The sequence below is a fragment of the Tyto alba genome, unplaced genomic scaffold (assembly GCF_018691265.1).
Source record: "Tyto alba isolate M040663 unplaced genomic scaffold, T.alba_DEE_v4.0 Super-Scaffold_22, whole genome shotgun sequence".
Classification (NCBI taxonomy): domain Eukaryota; kingdom Metazoa; phylum Chordata; class Aves; order Strigiformes; family Tytonidae; genus Tyto; species Tyto alba.
Window position 1 is genome coordinate 7,164,700 of NW_024881296.1, and position 17,234 is coordinate 7,181,933.

A 17,234-nucleotide genomic window follows, 5' to 3' on the forward strand; every position below is an offset into this window, starting at 1 on the left:
GTCTCTAGGACTAACAATGTACTGCTTGCCTTTCACTCAGAAATCTCCACCAAAAATAATGATTTCCAACATTAGAGGCCAACAAATGCACAGAATCCTGGAAAACCCCTCTGCTTTAACAGTAGAAGCCTCATCTCATATAGAAAACATTGCTGGAGCTCAATTTATATTTGATAGCCTGGGGTTTTTCAGTGTAGAGCAACCACCTGTACAGCTCTTGACCAAATCAGATTAAATTACCTGATTCCTTCTTGTAGAAAACTGGTCAAATTCTACATTTGACGAGAGGTAGAAGTGAGCAAACTTGGTCCTACATTGTTATGTATCACATCAATCACTATATTTACCCCACATTGTCTCACCAGCTTTAAAAAGATACATTTGAAACAGTTTCCTATGCAAACAAGGCTGTGTGATTCAAACAGATGCACAAATATACTAAGGAAGTTGTTGGGGGTGGTGGCAGCAAGTAGCAGACAATCTGAGAGGGGGAAGACACCCACCTCTGGAATACTTGCCTGATCTCAGAAAATTGGCAGCCAGATAAAGGAGAAAACATTTTGAGCATTGGCAAGTTTATCCCAATAGCTTCTGTTAGCCAGCTTCCACAACTGAATGCAGATGCCTATGTATCTCTGCCAAATTACTCTGTGAATGGACTGTTGTTTCAGTTGACTGAAAAGGGAATTTGAAATAGAAGGTTACTGTTTTAATAAAGGATTTTAACTACCCGGACATCTTAATTGACTACTACAGCTCAACAACAATAAAAAGGAAGCTATGGAAGTGCCAAAATAAATTTTTGGCATATTTTATGAAATAAAAAAAAATTTCCTCAAAGTTGTTGGAGTTGTTATATTTCATATAATTCTCCCTACAGAACATCCCAACAAGTTTTCCACCCCTGAAGATGCCAATAATCTAACACTTATTTCAGCTGAAATTAGTGCACCTCTTGCATATAACGACCACATTCAGAGAAGCACCTTTTTAGTCATTTAGCTTGCTATATGTAATAACAGATATTCTTTTTCTCATTTACCATGTAACAAGAATAGTAGCTCTTTTAAATGACAACACTAAAACAGTTACAGTATGGCTTGTCATTGAACACCAACTTCATACAATGTTTTTGTTGAAGTCATGACAAACTAAACCTAACAGAAATCCCCAGTGGCTTCACTTGTTAGCTCTAGTGTCAGACTGGAGCATACTGACATAACATAGCCTTAAACTAATTCCTACCTCGTCTTAACTCATACTATAGGTTCCATACTGTCAAACATAATACGTTTTTCTCTGAGCCTCAGATGGAAGAGAACAGAGGAGTAATGACTATACTGCTGAGAAAATACACCATGGGTTTGTAAATACAATGGGTTGTTTTGCATTAGTCCAATGAACAAAATTATTCTCACACTGGGTTTGCATTCATCATCAATTAGGATTTTTACATGACAAACCCAGAGCATCATGCTGAACCCAAATCACAGCTGGCAATCCTGCAGCCCAACGTGGCAATGCAGCCACTCTCTTTGAGACAGCTCCCTCCATAGCTATAGAGAAAAACTACCAGGAGCAACAATAATAATAAGCTGTTGTCCTGACAACCTTACAATGCACAACCAAGGCTTACTTTACTACAGCAGAACAGCAAAGACAACTCGATCAGCATAAAATGCTCCTAATTCTTCAAAGGCTACTGCAATAGGGAAGACCAACACAGCAAACTACGTATGCTTCCCTGCACACTGTAAATGACATCCACATTATGCATGAGAATGCATGCATATACACAGACACACTTTTTTTTTTCCTCCACTTTTTTTCTACTTTGTGTCACACTAATATGGCAATGAGATTTCATGCTAAAAGTCAAGTATTCATTTTCAGTTCTGAGAGCCTAGAAAAATACTTAGGAGTGCTCTTTTCCTTGAATGTACAATGAAAACAACCAGAAAACAGTGTGATTAAATAACTTGTAACTCTCAAGTTAAAAAAAAAAAAAAAAAAACAACACACAGAAAACACACACCACACAACACAAACCCACAAACAAATTAAGTAAAACAAAACCCCACAGACTGGAATTTCATATCTTTCTTAAATGCCTTCTACATAAAATATAGGGGACAGAACTGCTTTTGCAATTACAGTTTTATTACCTATGCGTTAATTGCAGGATTCCTTCTTACTCCCCCACATGAAAGGAAAAATAACATCAAAAGTATTTTAACAGTACGTCCATTTATAACACCTATAGAAAACTTTACTCTGTCCTCACTCACCATAATTGCCATTTCATTCTCACATCATTTCACAATTTATCCAATTTGACTGAATGTAAAAATCCAACATGAAATACAAGGTGGCCCAGAATCTCCTTTCTCTCCCATATATATGGAACAAAACAAGTGTCAAAGAAAATAAAGAAAAAACAGCAAAAATACAACCCACCATAAAAATGTTATGAAGGTGTTCAAGAGCATATACTAGATTTTAAAAAAGCATTTTATTCCATTTGAATTAACCTGCCACAGAACCTCTAACGTTCTGAGTACCTTTCCTTATAAATACATTTCCTTAAGTACTGCAATCTGTTTATGTAATCTGTAGAAGAGTTCTATAGTTTCATCACAGATAGTATCAGGTTTAAAATAAAAGTTGGCAAACCAAAAGGGGAATGGAAGGACAAATTGTTGAGTTGTACAAGAACTTCATATCTCTATTATGTGTACTCTAACACAAATCCCATCAAATCATTTTCATGTAACTTAAGCCTGAAAAGACATATTGTGAAATACCTATGATTCAAAAGCCTACCTAAAAGACGAGGGAGCAGGCAGACATTATCACAATCCATAGCCACTGTGCCAGAGAGAATTCAGGCAGTGAAGGGAAAGGGGGAGGGAGGAAGGAACGGCAAATAATATAGGAGGATTATACAAATATCTGCAGAGCTGGATATGTCACTTGCAGGATTCAGTACAACAAATGGAGACATTATATAAGAAAAGATTCAAAGTCAATGGCAAAACTCCAATTCCTGTGCTCAGAATTTCACCTGAGCTGCTGAGATGGAGGGGAAGTCATGACAACTTCAGCTACCACCACCTTCCAGCCACTACAGGACGATTTACTGTCTTTTCTCCAGCCTCCTTGATTCCCTCACTTCCAAAACAGCTACAGTATCTTTCTACATTACATCTCTCAGCTTTTCAAAAAAAAACCCCAACCAACCAAAAAAACCCACACAAGTGAATAAAGTGAATACAGGTCATTTTCCTAAGTAACACAGGATCCCCAGTTAACAGCAACTAAACCAAATGCCTACCTCCTTTCAAACATCTACTATTCTTAAACTGTTTTACAAGCATCAGACCAAATAAAGCTGTTTGCTTGCAGATCCAAGATGGGACAGCAGTTGCTTACATTTATTAGGTGTTCAGAAGACTATCTCCATGAGGATTCAAGACATTTTTTAAACAAAACCTTTAATTATATATGAACTGATCGCTATTTAACAAACTCCAGAAAAGCAGTAGAATCCACTTATAAATCATGAATAGCTAACCGCTGATGTAATTGCACTTTCATGATCCAAACAAGAGTCTATATACCTTCTAGTAAGAACAATGGTGCAGTATAATCACAATGACATTTCTGCCTACCGCTCGTCCTGCCTTTAGCTAAAAGTTAGACGAGGATCACCAACTATAAGAATCCTTCTCAATCTTCAGTTCATTCAATTTTGCCTGAAAATGGCTTTAAATCTGGGGTCAATGCTTTACTACAAAGGAAGTCAGGGTCTCATTTAATTGTCAGGATAAATCAGATGTTTAACATTAAGTTTGCTTTTCCACAACAAACTAAAAAAATAAGACAGCTATTCATGTGAAGTCCTAGCAATTCTTTTAAAATCTAACCAGTCATACAGCATCACTGAACATCATGAGGAATTAATGTTATTCTTAATGCAATCTATCTGAAAAAATGGTATTTTTAAAGTTAAAAAGAAAAATGTGAAACTTACTTTTCAATCTACTAAATACAAATTCTGTAGTCAGAGCTATACATCGTAATGGTCCGCATGAATTCTTACTGGATTCTTGCATTTGGGAGACGGTCCTCACAGTACTTCCTCAAAATTATTCAGGTAGAAAAAACAGGGTAGAAAAAGACTGTGAGGGTCACCCCTACTCTAAACTTCCTGAACTGTTCAGTTTTATAAGAGGATGAAAATTCCCTTAAAACTAACAAGATAACCTGAAGTTTGTATTAACTTTGCAAGAGGTAATGTTATAAAGAATCAGATATAAATTATGCTACATAACATACCAAAAATTTCTACTATGGAGTACAATATTGCAATACATAAAGTAAACAGCCATCTCCTCTCCACTTCACTGAGTCACAACCCAGCTTGCCCAAGCATTTTAAATTGCAAAGCAAAAACTGCATGGAAAGAGAAAAGAGCATTCATCAAACCACGATTTCATTTCAAGCTGTCAATACAGCTACTGTTAGTAATCTTGGATGAATAACATGAGAAACTAGATAACCCAGCACCCCACCCTCTTTCCACAATCTGAAACTTGTATTTTCAAAATAACATAGCATTTCTCACTCAATATTACCAAACTAGATCACTCATCGGTAAAAGGTATAAACCTTCTAAATATGATCTTAATTCCAGCCAAAACAAGGATAAAATATTTACTTCCTCCTGCAGTTCAAACTGCTGATCTGCATGTAAAAAGCTTAGGTGCAACATCTGACTACTATGTCCAAAACGAAGTTGAAAGTGAAAAAACGAACTGCCTCAGTTCCCTTGTGAAGGTCAAACAGCAAAAGAAAGGGATGGGTTTGCCTGTTTGACCACTGCTTTGCTTAGTTCCTCATTTGACTCTTCATTTGCAAGAGTATTTCACAACGCACTTAAGTAATGGTATGTCAGTTAAAAAAAAAAAAAAAAAAAAAAACAGAAAACAAAAAACTATATTATCTTTCTTTCAGAAAAATAGAACAGAAACCTTTAAAAGTACTGATTTTCACAGTAAGCAAATACCAGCTACAAAGAACTGAGGTTTTGTTTAGTACTAGGTTTCATGTTATACCCCTGGCATATATGAATGACTTGATCTTTAACTGATCCAATACGATTGGTGAAACAGTCTGGCATCCTTACAGGTATTCCTGTTCGCTATATCTAAGTGCTGCATGACCTAGTAAGGTAACCCACTGGGCATGTGAAACCAAGACAATACATTCAGGGACTGCTCTGAAATCTAGCTTTATATGAATGCTACATAAATTTTACATGAACTGTTGTGGAGCCTAAGTGATGTTTAAATATCCATACTGCATTAGAGCTCTTGATGCTTTAAACATGTTTGCATTAATAATAAAAGATATTTCAAAGATCAAATTTAAGACTGAAGTATTTCAGAGCCACTACTGAAGAAGCAAATGGGGGGGCAAAGAATGCATTCCACTGACAACAGGCACAGTTTAAGAAAAAAAACATGAGAAATAGATTAGTAAGGCATCAGGCCTTGGCATTCCTATATCCAGCAGACTGTGATGCATTATGTTTCTGAATCCAACTCCAAAATACTTCAGTCTAAGTTAGGTACAGAATCTGGGGAAAAAATAGCTGAACAAACAGTATTAATGCACTACAGTCCTTTTAAAATAAGTCCATTCCATCAAACTAACAATTGAGACCGAATCATTTGTGTTTTCCCATTTTCAAACATCCCTCCTTATCCAGCTGCCTTCCTTTAAAGCAACCTAAATATTTTGCCGAGTTACCTACCAACCAAACAAACTTCCTTTAGATATTGGTATCACATACATAAAATACTGTCTAATAAACAGCAAGATGAACTGATAAAAACAATGAATTATGTCAGCCAGCAAGCAAGCTTCAAATTCTGCTCTGGTCTAATCAGTGCAGAACTGATCAAGAAGGTAGTTTACTATTCACGCAAGGAAAAAAAAAAAAAATAGACAAATACAGAAATAGTAATCTGTCTATGCAGCCTACATGTTTCCCTCCTCTGTTGGATATCTGATATAAGAAAGCCATCTAGTGTTAAGTTTTAGAAGTGAAAATTGCGCACAAAAGAGCTCGGGAAAATTTACATGTGCAATTCTCTTTAACTTTGCATGTCTTCTGCATCATAAAAAAACAAAGCTCCTTTTCTCTAGTAATAGCAGGCTGAAAGCAAATATTCAAATCGCTAATATGTTAAAACAATCCAGCACCAAGTACTTAGCTAGATTACTGACCCACTTCGTGAACGTTAGTATCCGTACCTGAAATTTGTCAACTTCAGAGTTGTCTTTGTCAGGACTGCGTAACCCTACTTCCACATTCACACGGACGTACATGCACCACCTCAGCAAAACGCTGCCGAGCACCACAGAGAAGGGACAGAGCCGGGAAAACAAAATCTAAAGCAAAGTTGATCTCAACTATCATTTAACGACTCGAACACCAAGTTTGGAGAACGGACCACTGAACACGTATCAGTGTGTTACAAGATAACAAAGAGTGCAAAAAAAGATCCAGGTTGCGCCTCGTACACAATAACTCAATAAACAGCAGTAAAACCGCGGGCTGAAGGATCTTCCCCTCTGCCACCCCAGACGCTTGCCGGTCCCCATTGCACCGTCTCCGCTCCGAAAAACAGCGATACCCCAGAGATGTCCGAGCCCGGCAAACTTACTCCGTAATTGCCATTATTCTTTCAGCGGGCTTCCGAGGCGGGGGCAAGGCGGCTGGGCGCGGAGCCGCTCCGGCCGGCGGCAGACCCGCCCTGCAGGTGACTGGCGACCCGCTCTACGCCCCCGGTCGCCCCCACGGCCACGATTTCTACAGCCGAGCACAACGCTGTTTTATAAAAGCGAAGTGCGGGAGAGAGCCACCCCACCGGGCCGCGGCGGGGACGGGGTGCTAGGAGGAGGGAGAGGGGGTGGGAAAATGGGAGCTCGCGGCTCCTCGCCGCTTCCACCCCGCCCCCCCCCGCCCCCCCCCCCTCAGCCCTCCGTCCTCCCGCGGAGCCCGGAGAAGCCGAGTCTCCGTCCCAGCGGCACCTGAGGGGAAGAGGAGATGGGTCTCGCCCCACAGCAACCCCCCGCCTCCCAAACCGCTCCCGAGTCCTTCCCGGGAGGGAAAACACCCCGCCCGCGTCCCCCGCCCCGCCGCAGGGCACGGGAGCCGCTCCTTACCTGCTGCTGCTGCTGCCGCCGCCGCCGCTCGCGCCGCTGCCCGCGCTCCGGCTGCTCCCGCCGCGGGACCCCCATGCTCACCCCGCCGTCCCTCGGCGCTCACGGGCTCCTCCCCCACACCCACCCACCCACCTCCCGCGGGACACGCCGCCCGCGGGGCGCCGGAGACATTAACGGAACCGGGTTGGGAGGGTGGGGAGGAGCGTCCTTTGAGGGTCTCGCGGGCTGGCACCGCGCCGCGCCGCGCCGCGCTTCACTCTTTCGCCTGTCGTGCTCCCACCCCCGCCCTGCCGCCCGCTCCCTCGCGCTCTGCCCCGCGCTGGGTCTGGCGCGCGCCTCCCCCGCCGGACGGGGAGAGGCGGCGCGAGGGGCGGGGGCAGCGCCGGCACGCTCCCGCCTGCTCTCCCACGCCCCGCAAGCCCCGCCCTCCGGCCACGCCTCCCACGGGCTACACCGCCCCGGCCCCGGGGGCGGGGGGGGGGGGGAGGAACGGGGCGACCGCTAACTCCGCATTGGTCACTCTCGCTGTCGCGCAACCAAAACACCGCCCCCGCGGCGTGTCCACCGCCTCCCACCTCCCCCGCTCCCCCCTCCCTTCTCCCCCCGCGGTGGCGGGAGGGGGATCCGCGGGGCGCCCCGGGCCCAGGCTGTGAACGGGAAGCGAGCAGCAGGTGGGGCGGGGGGAGCGGGGAGCACGGGACCCGGGAAGGGCCCGTGCCGGGGCAACGAGCCGGTGAGCGCGGGCTGCCGCCCCGGCCCGGCCGGATCGGGCCCCCGCCAAGCCCCGGCGGAGCGGTGCGGGTGCGGCGCGGCCCCTGACCCGCACGGGAATGAGGGGGGCGGGGGGGGGGGGCGGGAACGATGGATCCATCTTCGTTTTCAAGACCCTGGACAACGCCGCCCGGCCCGGCCCCGCCCGCCCTCGGGCCCCTGCGCCCCCCCGGCTCCCTCCCGCGGGAGCCCCGGGGTGACCGGGCCGCCGCGTCGCCCCGCTGGGTTCTGCGTTGCCTCAGCGAAAGCCCCTCGGAGCCCCTCCGGGCTCGCGGGGGGGGGGGGGGGGTGGGGGGGGCGACCCCCGCCAAGGCTTTGGCTGCCTCCGGCTTTGTTCGCGTCCCGCGGCGCCCCGGCTCACCTACAGCTTTAAACCGGAGACACCTCTAACGAAGAAGCGGAGCCCTCGGAGCCGTCCTGCGCGCTCTGCCCCCTGTATACCGCTCTGAAACTGCACACGGTCAGGAGCGGCAGTGCCTTCCCTCTCTGCTGCGCGGCCCTGAACGGGTTTAGTTTGTCTGCCAAATAAGCCATGGCTAGGTAGCCGCATTTCCTCCACCTCCTCCACACGTTCTGCTAAGCAAACCAAAGTCTGGTTTGGGAATTCGAATTTCCCTATTTCTACTTTGCGGGCCAGTTCTGCAAGGGACTGTATCTGCAATCATAGGGCCCACTTCTACACAGAGGTTGCAAAATAGATGTTATCGGGACCGATGCGGCTGCTCCCATCTGCTACCCCAAATTACAAGGCCTGCAACATCATTGGAATAAAGTCTACTCATCCAGAAACAGCCCAGGATTCTTTTATGTTTTTCCAGTCCTCTCTCGCTTGCTTTCCCCTCCGCCCGCGCCCACCTCTCGTGGGTACGTAACTTTCTGGTTGTACCAGTTCGCTCAGCTCTGGGGAGCAGGCTGCCTGTTGACATTTACAAGTCTTCCGCTGCCTTGTAAACTTCTCCTCACTGTCTACCCTTTGCTGGAAACAGAGCAGAAGGCTTTAGTGGAAAGGAACTGCCACGTGTATGCCAAAGATCCAAAACACCCAGGGTAGGCCAAATTTTAGGTTACTGTGCTTAACTGTTCCTTTTATATACTTTTTAATTCAAGAAATACAGTCCACAATCACAAATTTAAGCATAGGTTCACCCAGGCTTATTAGAATAAACTTGAAGGTGTCAACGCTTCCTCTAAAAGCACTGGCAAACATTACATTAATTGGTTAGTGTTTAGGTGCCTTCTTGAGTGCTATTGTTTTAGTTAAAATGATATTTTTGAATGTTACAATTTCCACCCAAAATCACTAGTCCAGGTAGGCATCAGACCGTCTCTGTAGTGAAGCATGACCACAGGAATAATATTCCTGTCTTGACAAAGAGCCTCAGAAAAAAATACACTGTAAGTGAAAGGAACAGTGTATTTTTCCACTTTAATTGTGTTATAGACAGCATCTTTCTTGCAAGGATCATTCCTTATAAAACCAGCCTGGAAAATGTCCATGGAAGGACAGGGAACGAGGAGAGGTGTGAGTGCAGCCCAGAGTGTAGCAGGCAGTCCTTGCCTCCCATTTCTGTGCTGGCCAAGTGCTCGTTACTGGAGTGCTCTGGCCGCTTATGTCAACGCGCCCCTTTCGCTCCGAGGACAAGCTGCCTTCTGGAGTTCAGACTCTTTGCAGCGACTGCTGAATTTCCTCTCCTTGCTGTCACTCACGTTGTACGCTGCCTCCCTCGCTCTGGCGGAGAACTGGATGCCCAGAACAGCTGTTCTCCCCGCTCTCAGGATCTTCTTGAGCAAGAGCCCTTCCCGATTTCTCTTCTCCTTTTCGCTCTTCGCAGCTAGCCCTCACACCCACCCACCCACCCACCGCGCTATGTCTCCACGTCCTTCTCCTCAGGTCTGAAACCGCCCCTCTGCGCCCAGCCATTGGCACCCCCCACCCGGGAAGCGCCCGGTGACCCCACGCTCCATGAAACACGCGTGACGGAGCGCTGCTCCCCGCGCTGCCCGCTCCGGGCTGGCCGCTCCACCTGACCGGCTGCCTCCCCCCCCCCCCCCCCAGCCCCCGCCGCCGAGCTCCGCGCAGGGGCCGGGCTCTCGCTGTGCTTTGCTAAACTTGGCCGGTGCAAGGCCTGACCTACCTCTGCCGCGGCTGATCCGCTGCCGCCCGTATCGTCAGGGAAGAGAAATTGTTCTTTGACGAGCTCGGCTGCGTTTCACGTGCAAACTTAGGAAGCTGACGGCGTGCCACGCTGATAGGTATCAGGGCTCTAATAATTTGTATGCGAAGAACAATATTTGCGTTTACTGAGTTTCCTCTTAAAGGCTCGCTTTATAAAGTGCCTTGGATGCAAACCAGTTTTCCCCACGAATACCTCCGTGTTTCACCTACTATCCCAAAGCACGCTATGCTTGAAAAAACCTGACTGAAGTTATCTGTAAGTCACGGCGCTTCCTTATCCTCTGAAAAAAAACGCTGGTCAGCCCCTACCAGACTGCAGCGGTGAGATTAACTCCTTCCTGCACGTAGGGCGAACTCACCCCTCTGCACCCAGTGCCCACAGCCTGTGTAAGCGGGCTGTGCTGGGACGTGGGAAATGCTGAGGCATTCTGCTCTGCGGTGCTTCTGAGGCTGACGTCCACCATTAAAGAAGAGACTAACCGTGGCACTGCCTGTGAATAAAAAAAAAAATATTTCTCAGCTGACAGTACTTCATGACGGAACTGTGACACCTTACTTAATAGGTCTAAACATTTACAGCCAACAAGCTAAATGTTGTTTAGGTTGCATTCCCAAAATGATACATTACCTGCATCTTGACAAGATCCAGCACACTGATATGTATTAGGGTTTTGCTGTTAGGAGAGTCTGGAGGCTTGCTGTGATCACTGCTTTTTTTTTCTTTCTTACTTTTTTTTTCCCTCTCTCACTTTTTTTCCCCCTCACTCTCTCACTCCTCCAGTATCATTCCTTTTGGCTTCCAGGCTACCATCTGTGTACCCTCAGGGAGTCAACAAGAGAAGAACAAGGGCCAGAAACAAGGACACAGGTGAAAAGAGGTAAACAGGAGCTTCTTGCAATAATAAAGGGCTGTTCAAGCCTCAGGAGCAGAAGAGCAAATTAGATAAGAGGAATCCCTTGCCCAAACTGAAAACTGTTAAACAAAAAAAAATGTAATTGAAAAGGGTGGGGAGAAAGGAGGAGATTGATTTTCCCTTCAGCTTCTAATTCTTCCAGGTTGCATGTATTTTACTTGAATTGTCTCATGAAGGACACTCACTTGCCACAGATTTGGGGAAAGTCCCTTACAGCAGGACAGTCCAGTCTTTGACAGTATGGACCCGGAAGGTGTTGTACCAGTTCAGCTATGGGCCAGATAACATACAAGCAGAAACTGGACAGGAGACATCCAACAGGCCACAGCCTGGGCAGCTCTGGTTAAGAGGGGTGCCAACTTTTTCCTGCAGTATCTTTTCTTTACTTCTCCCCTTCATATTTAATTTCAAAGTACCCAGCTCAGCCACATTTGAAGCCAGTCATCAGACACTATTAATATGCAGGGAATTGTTCCAACATCTCCTACAGACTGTTTGTTCCCAGTGATGCAGACAACTCTAACGACAAAAGTGGACTTTTCCATTCATTGTTGGGGAAGTGGGTCAGAGTGGGATCCTTGGAAGTGGTGCAGGAGGTGGAGAAAACATCCGGTAGCCACATGATGAGGCACGTTTTGCTGACACAAGGCACTCATGAATAGGCAAGCTGAAGAAAGTTTAAGTTTGTTTCTCAGCCTTGGGCACAAGCCTAGAATCCAGGTGAAGTAAGTAAGCACTGAGCACAAGATCTCACCAATGCATAAAGATGTCATCTCACTCACCAGTCTTTTTGCTGACACTGCTCGGTATTTCCTGATGCAGTTAATGAGGTGAGGTGCTCTATAAGGGAATTCTGGTTAGGTCTTTGGAGCAACCTCAACTCCCGCTGGTCACAGCAGAGGAGGGCTGTGAGCAGTAGCAGGGAGGCAGCTGCCGGCGTTGCACACTGCCTGTGAATCACCGTGCCATCCGTGCCATCCGCAGGCTGGTGCCAAGGTCAGTGCTGCAGGCAAATCCACAGACTTCAGGTTCCAGTAGATCCAACAGCCCCGGAGCCACATGCACATAGCCCGGGGACACAAGAGCTCTTATTCCAGTAACCACGACTGTTTTGCAGTTTCTTGAGTAGGCTGAGGGTGGATTTTGCTCTTCTAACCCCAAGCTGCCCTTTCATTTGGACATTACGTGGGTGAAACCATCTACTCACACGCTGTGAAGTGCCTATTTCACATGTTGCTCTTGAAGAACAAGCGCAGTTTACCACAATACTAATACTTCATCCCAGTGGCTTCCCTAGACTACGAGCAATTCAGTGAAACAAAACATCCTCTGTATCCTCTGAAACTGGTTTTGAAAGCCCAGATGGAAGAAAATACTATTGGTTTTAATCAGCAATATACTTCACATGAATCCCCTATTAACCAAAGGCGCATACTATATTTCATCTCACTTCCTCTAGTTTACTTAATACTGCCCCTCTTCTCTGTGGTTTACCAGCAGGAAACCACTGGAGGGGACATATCCAGATAAGATTAAACAACATAATATTATCATCTTTACTATAACTAGGCTGGCAGTTTTTCTGCTAGATGCTGAAATGAGATTCACAGCCACTTTTGCTTCCATTCACTGTGGAAAGAAGCTGTTCTTTTAAGTCCACACTATTTCACGAATTCCCCAACTATTTCAGTTGTGACCACTTTATTTTTGTTTTGTTTTGTTTTGTTTTTCACTGAAGTGCACTTCAGACAATAAGCTAGGTCCACCCTATTTGAATGTAACAGGAAGCAGAACCTGGGTGTCTTGACAGTGGATGTATCTCCAAGGGTAAGACTATGGTAGAGCAAGGCAGCTGTAGCCTCTCCTCCGCTGCAAAGCTCTTGGGAAGCCACCAAATGGCTTTCTTCTGGTGGTGCTGAGACAATAGTGTGCCTGGCTCCATACATTTCTACCACAGGTTCCACCTGAGGGTCTTTCAACGGACACAAAGCCTTAAGAGTACAGATGTGAAAGAAGAGAGGCAGACAGAAGCAGGAAAAATTTCTCTTGCACCATGCTGATCTCACTGTACCGTGGATATTCCCAGTCTGGATTCTCTATGCATTGTCATGCCGGGTAACATATACCACTCCTCAGCAGTGTGAGTTGACTTGCATAAAACCTGTGAAATTTGCAGCCGTCACTTTTCACCGGGACTGGGGCAATAACAGCCAATATCTAACATGAATATTCAGTTCCTACTTGCAAAAAATCTCCCATAGTCTTTCATGGGATCAGTACTCTCCCGCACTTCCGGCAAAGTGCTGCTGTGCTCTTTATCAGAAACCTCCAGTGACTTGAAAAGACATCTCTAATCCCTTAGCTGTTTCACAGATCCTGAGACTGCATTCATTCCCAAGGAATTCCTCCTGCCAGGTAACAGAAAGTTCACCCAGCAAGAGAATCTCCTCACTGTAAATAGGTTGCAACATCCAACTCTGCTGAGGAGGGAGGGGAAAGGACTGGAGTAAATTGGCATGATGCGGCTTGTGGGTGAAGTCAGCCAGGGAGAAAAGACAGCCTGGGCACCAAGAGGCAGGCTGCTTCAGCACATCTCCTGAGCAACTTCTGCTGGCAGGTCTCTTAATGTCTGCATCTTAGGTCAGGCAAACTGGTAACAGGAACCAAAATTCCTTTCTAATTATCACTGAGTTCAGTTTTTAATATGACCACTCCTTTTCTGGTTGCTATTAATTTGACAAGCATGTTTTCTGGGACTGACGTTTTCCAGACTTTGTTTTAGCATGTGACAAAGTTTGGGGTATTTGAAAGATGAAAGAAAGTCAGCAGGGCTATTAAAGCATGTAAAAATTATTTTCCACATGGTCCAACCAGAACTTTTGCACTTGACTAACTCAAAAAAATCTGAAATTAGAAACTGTAAACAAAGTTATTTTGTAAAAATACTTAGCCCTTGATAGAAAAATGTTCAGAGCTAATTTTTAAAGAAGTTTTCTTAGTTGGTAGTTTTACTGTGTTCATTAAAACTTTCATTTTAACATGCTTTAATTAGATATAATTGGATGGGCTCTTTCTCAAATGGAATAAAAGATTGTATATATTTAGGCTAGATAGTTCTTTCAATAACTGAGGCAGGCTGAAAAAGAGAAGATGCTGTGAAATCACTATTGATCTCACTACACTAATCTAATTTATTTGGAAAAGACTTAAGACAGTGATGGAAATTATGGAAAATCCATTGATAGATAGAGAGATTGATCTTTGTTAAAGACATTCTACTGGAAGAATATTTGTTAATATCTTTTCAATCTCCCATAAATTCTCAGACTTCAAAGCCCTAAAGGCCTATTTGTGATAATCTAGTCTGACCTCCTGTATATGACATGCCATTGAGCTCCTGTGAATTAATTTTTGTTTCAGCTGTCTTTAGAAAAATCTCCAGCCATTCTATATGTATCCTCATTGATGGAAGAATCAGTGAAGTCCTTGGTAAATTGTTTCAATTACTTTCACTGTTAAAAATGTGTGCCTTATCCCTAGCTTGAACTGTCCACCTTTCAGTTAATGCATCTTGTTATACTTTTGTCCATTATACTGAAAAGCTCATTTATGCTGTGTGCTTAGTGCTGGTATATAGAGACTGTAACTCTGTTACTCCTCAATCAGTTCTTTTGTGATGGAAATAGATAGCGTGCTCAGAGTTTTACGCTATGATCTGTTTTTCATTTCCCATAATAATTCTCATGGCTTTTCTCTGAATTGTTTTCCCTCTGAGCTCATTCTAAATTCCTTCCTGAAATACAGGAGAATGTAGATGCCATACTGTCAAGAACCCCGGGGACATGTCTTCCTCAAGCATGGATCTTTGTTAAATTGCCATTGAACTGTTTAGTTACTTTTCAAATTGTGCAAATATAATCTAAGCTCTCATTCTACCTTGCATCTCCCAGTTCTCATTAAGGCATTCAGTTTGAAACAGCTGAATGACAGGAACCGATCACAGCTTATTCTGTGGGCCTATTGTATAGCATTGCTCTGCTGACCAACATTTGGAGTTGAAATACAGAACATTTTAATTTACAGGCTGATTCACAAATCTTAGAAAAGTTATTTGTTTTAGTTCACCAAACTATATCAGTGTAATAAAAATGCAAATTCACTTACTTTTGGTGGTTCACACATGGCCCAAAGCTGTATTTAACTCTTTATCTTTGGGGTTATGTGGTAGATGATGAAGCCTTACTTGGATCGCATGCACATGAAATGAATTTCACTGGTAAATCTGGCTCACGTAAGAGAAGCAAAGGTGAATAATCTTCAACACGGGCCTCATAATAACCTCTGAACTTCTGCTCTTGTTCTGTGCTGTGGCATCCCACTGATAGGACTGTTTTCTACACTTCGTTATCAGGAAACACTTTTCCCCCATGGAATTCACAAAGGATGCAAACTGAGGATTACTAGAGCCTAAATGTTTGCCTTTCATTTGTTGCCAGATGCAACATGTATCTGATGTATCTACTAGTGGCCTTCGGAGAAGGCACCTGCTTCTGCTCACCGAAAATGACTGGAAAGAAAGACAACTCAGACTTTAATTGCTCGAATGTTTGAAGAACCTGGACACACCCTTTGCCCACATAGCGTGTCTCCTGGTATTTTGTAATTGCTGTATCCTGTCTTTCATCTACCCCGCAAACTGTGGGCATTTTTCACAAATTATCTCTTCTTTGTCATCCACAGCTCCATTTTCTCGTTTTGCAGCCTGCTAAATTGGTAACAGTGTAGCAGGAAACAAAGAGTTTCTGAGTCATCTATCATGAGACATCTAACAGTTTGGTGAGGTTTGTTTTTCTGCTATGACTCTTCACCCGGCACTTGGAGTAGTGTAACAACATTACCTTTATGTTTCTTCTGACGCTGCATTAAAACTTGTGAATTCACCCAGTACTCTGCTTCAGAAATGAGCAGGCCACAGAAGAAACACTGCAAATACCCTCAGGCTTCTTTCCGCTTAAGTTATAAGGGATTCAGACCAAATTCTGGAGTTTTTTGACCTGATTTTGTTCTGCCCCGATGAGCTACTTGCACGACTTTGGCAGCAAGGCTTGGCATCCCAGCAGACAAGGGCTTGCAGACTTTCTGCACAGGGGCAACAACGGGTTTGAGCGGTTAAAAGTTTGGGGTAGTCAACCCAAGAGGGAATGTTATAGCAGAGGCTTTACTGCTCAGCCAGCTGGTGTCAATTTGAGCAGCTCTGCTACCCACAGCTACTCAGGTGGCCGGAGACTGCAAAATGATGCAGCCGCCAGGAGATGCATTTGCCCTGCCAGGCTCGGAGAAGGGGGGCATTCCAGGTTCTCTGGGCTGGCTGACCACACGGGTGGGGCTCCGTGGGAGAGTTATGACAGGCACACATGGCAGGAGCTGAGCCCTGATATTTTCAGTTGCAGCTCTTCGATCTTTAACTACTTGTGTATTTGAGAAACTTAAGAACACATCAGCTGTTGTTTTTTTTTTGTTTTTTTTTTTTTTTTTGTTTGTTTTGTTTTGTTTTTTTTTTTTTTTTTCCTCCCCTCTCATTTATCATTTCCATTTGTTGCTGTTGCTTTTCCCATTTTATGCTAGAAGGTTATTTTATGTCAATTACTGGATTTGACAGCCTGCCACTGTGGACATAGGAGAACTGGAGCAGCCAGGCAACAACATAACCCTGCTCTTTTGGCCTGACTGAAAGCTTATTGACGTTGTAGGAATCTTTTAGTCTTCTTCAGTGAGTTTGCTATTGGAGTCTTACAGCAAGAACCTGGTGCACAGAAAAGGAGAGAGAGATGAAGTACACAGCTTTCAAATGCCCAACAACATCGGTCTTTTCCATCTCTTCTCCTCCCTACGTGAAAAATGTCACAGAGCTTGTGTACATTTGCAAATCGCCGTGGAGTTGCCCTAAGCTTGGAGAGGCTGCCCTAGAGCCAGAGCAGGAGGTGCAGTGCAGTACCCAAAACAGCAAGCCCTGCTGAGGGGTAGGTCTGTGGGGTCTGGTAGCATAATGGTCACAGGGCTGTGCCATTTTCAGGACACATGGGTCCACGCAGTGCTAAATTTAGTCACATGCCTTTAGCAGTGCAAACTTGGTCAAA

General features: G+C 44.9%; 1 protein-coding gene across 11 annotated transcripts in view; it reads right to left on the bottom strand.

Annotated features, from left to right (window-relative positions):
* The window catches only part of SIPA1L2 (signal induced proliferation associated 1 like 2), a 280,300-nt gene that overhangs the window by 137,398 nt on the left and 125,668 nt on the right, over positions 1-17,234 (bottom strand). For 8 of the 11 annotated variants that reach the window (XM_033009216.2, XM_033009207.2, XM_033009226.2 and 5 more), the window contains one exon: positions 10,143-10,674. The gene's annotated coding sequence lies outside the window, so the exon portion shown is untranslated. Of the gene's footprint in view, positions 1-7,236; positions 7,553-10,142; positions 10,675-10,811; positions 12,568-15,261; positions 15,639-17,234 lie in introns of those variants that run through there. The other 3 variants (XM_033009193.2, XM_033009187.2, XM_042795742.1) reach the window with 3 other exon arrangements.